Source organism: Echinococcus granulosus (genome assembly GCF_000524195.1).
Source record: "Echinococcus granulosus chromosome Unknown EG_S00054, whole genome shotgun sequence".
Lineage (NCBI taxonomy): Eukaryota > Metazoa > Platyhelminthes > Cestoda > Cyclophyllidea > Taeniidae > Echinococcus > Echinococcus granulosus.
The window spans coordinates 492,699-495,512 of record NW_020170434.1 but is presented as its reverse complement, the minus strand read 5'-3'; the positions used below and the strand labels follow the sequence as shown (position 1 = coordinate 495,512).

General features: G+C 45.0%; 1 protein-coding gene across 1 annotated transcript in view; it reads right to left on the bottom strand.

Moving 5' to 3' along the window:
* Positions 1-2,814, bottom strand: part of EGR_06309 (hypothetical protein) — a gene marked incomplete at both ends in the record, with an annotated part of 8,838 nt that overhangs the window by 4,008 nt on the left and 2,016 nt on the right. The window lies entirely within an intron of this gene.

Here is a 2,814-nt window from a genome sequence, read left to right as displayed (position 1 = left end):
ATTGTGGCCATTACAGACCACACATTTGGACTGCCTTTATGAGTTGGGAGAGGGAAATCCTCTCTCCTCAGGGAACAGTTCCATCTGTGAGTGATTTTCTGGAAGGCGTGTTGACCTACCATGTAGGCTACCATCTACCAGAGCTTAGGCTGTTTCCCCCAAGCTCTACCATCAATTGATGAATCAAATCAAAAGGGTAAAGATGTGGAATAGCAAGCTAACGTGAGCCGTATTGGTTACCACATGCCTATCTATTATTTCATGGGAATTCCGACAGAGATGCAGGAATAATCGCAAAGCAGCTTTCTAGAGGAATTTGTAGGTTTCTCGTTCCTGAACATTAGGGGTTGTTGGCCTCGCTGAACTCCTCCTGGTCGGCCCGTATCATGTGGAAACACCGCACAAGACCTAGAATTACGCGAGAATAAGACCACTTCCTGCCGTAACTTACATGTAGCAATCACGCGCATGTGCTGCATTACCGTCACCCCCACAGGTGTCTGTGCTGAAATCTTTGTCTCCTGATAGTTCACCTTGGGATAGAGCACAAGTTAAATCAATGATGTTGATACTGCCCCATCTCGAATGCCTCCTTCCCATCAATTCAGATCTCTCGCTTTGAGCCAATTTTTAGGCCTAAGTTATCTGAAATTGTGCACATTTGCAAAGTATTGACAGGTTTCTATGTTCACGTGCTATACCTATCATTAAAACTTAAACTCAGCAACAAATCGTTGTTTCAGGGAAGGAATTAGCTTCGTCTAAATGACTTGCGTTTATCACAAATATAAATATCCTTTTGAAGAGGTGGCGTGGAAATGGCACACCGTTTTAAGGCCGAGATCGAGAAGAGGATGATATCGGCTTTGTGCTCCATTAAATGAAAATATTTGCTGTGGCATGATTTCGCTCTCCGCCTCCACAGGTAGCGAGCGTGAGTCCGGGTCGACTTCTTTGAGTAATCTGTTTCCTCGTTAACAAATTTGTGTTCATTATTCACAATCACTGTCTCGCAGAGCTCGTAATGCTTTTAAAATGATGGTTTTACCGCTGTACTTCTTTTCTTTCGTCTTAATTTGCAGGTGTCGTTTTGTTTGCGTGTGCTCGTTGGTTTTCCCTGCTTGCTCTCTGTACTTACCATAACTTGGTTATGGTAATTAGGGAAACGACTTGCCGTTTAGCTGTCAATACAGCCGACCCACTCGTCACCCTGTGGGCTATATTTGAACCTTCCAGACATGTTGGTTGATTGTCAGGGTGAAATTGGTCCTTGAAGAATATTTTAAGTAGTGTGTGTAAAATTGGTAACAATCCAACTGCAGTTGTTAAAATTTCTCACGAACTATCTTGGCATTGTCGATAAAGGATGAAATGTAGAAGCATCTTGAAGGCATTGGACTCCTTACTGTTCTCCACATTATAAGCATGGTGAGGGAAATTGATTCTGTTCCCTTCATTTTAATCCTCTTTCAGGCCTGGGTGAGATTGTTATTTGAGTTAAATGGGGTCTTTTATGATTTCCTTCTTGATGTAACCCCCTTAAACTCTCGCTAGGCAGTAAGAGCCACCAAGTAACTTTGAAAGACATGCCTGACCTTTGGTGGTGTCACTAGTCTTGACAACCTTCTGCTCTTACTCGCTTACTTCGCTTTGGCAGCTCAGCAGGTAGAGTCGGCGGGACGAAAGCGGAGAGTGGAGTTGGGGACGGTGGTGAAAGGCGGTGGCGATGTATTGCAGCGGTTGCGCGTGAAGGACGATGCTGTAGTGGGTCCCACCCCGAGGATTGCGCCACCATAGCTCGCGCTGTCTACGGTAATCTGCTCTCCGTCGCCCTTGGCATGGTTGACCTCGTGCTCGTCTAACACTGGCATTGCAGGTCAGATTTCCTTATTTCCCCTTCCCCTCCCCAAAAGTTGGCGTCGACTTTATTCCTTAGGTTTTTTAGTATTCGTGCATTTGGTTGTTTAGTTTATTAAGCTATATCAAACAAATGAGTGCAATTGACTAACGATAGGTCTTCAACCTTTTTAGTTAAAATCAAAATGGAGATCTGAATGACCCCAGCATCGAGAGAAATGCTTGTAACAGAAAGGAATAGCCGCCCGATCCTGCATGCGCATGGTGATACTTGTTGTTATAAGTGTAAGATTGCAGGTGGTGCACTTAGACGAGAAGGCACATCAGCCCTGAGTTTTGCGTGCCCGGGACCGCATAGGCACGGATATTGACGGCTCGAGGGCAGAGCGCTTCGTCACTCTCGACGGTTCCATGTAGCGCCTTCACGACCTCCTCACAGACTAAGTTAGCACTGTCAACAAAGGCCGAAACTGATGAGGTTCTCAGAGGTACTGAGCCTTCCCACTGCTCCCCACAACACGAATATGATAAAGAAATTAGTTTGGTTTTCTTTATTTTCATGCCCTCTTAGAGGCAAGTGCGATTATTAATTTTGTTGAACTGGGTCTCTACTAATTTCCTCCTTAAATCAACCCCTTCCGATTTTTAGTGCGATTACAAGGATCACTACCTAAGTTTGAAAGACGCACGCCTAACAATCGGTGTTGTCACTACCCTTAATAGCCTCCCGCTCATTCACTCACTTGGTTATGGCAGCTGAGTGGGTCCAATCGGTGGGGCGAAAGCGGGGACTGGAGGCTGAGACGACGGTGGAAGGCGGCATTCAGTTAATTAGTATATTTATTTTATATCAAACGGAGTTAAGAGCAATTAACTAATTACAGAACTTTAATCTTAGCAGTTATTTCCAAAGCAGAAATGTGAAGGGCTAGGCATCGAGACGGGCGCTTATCACAG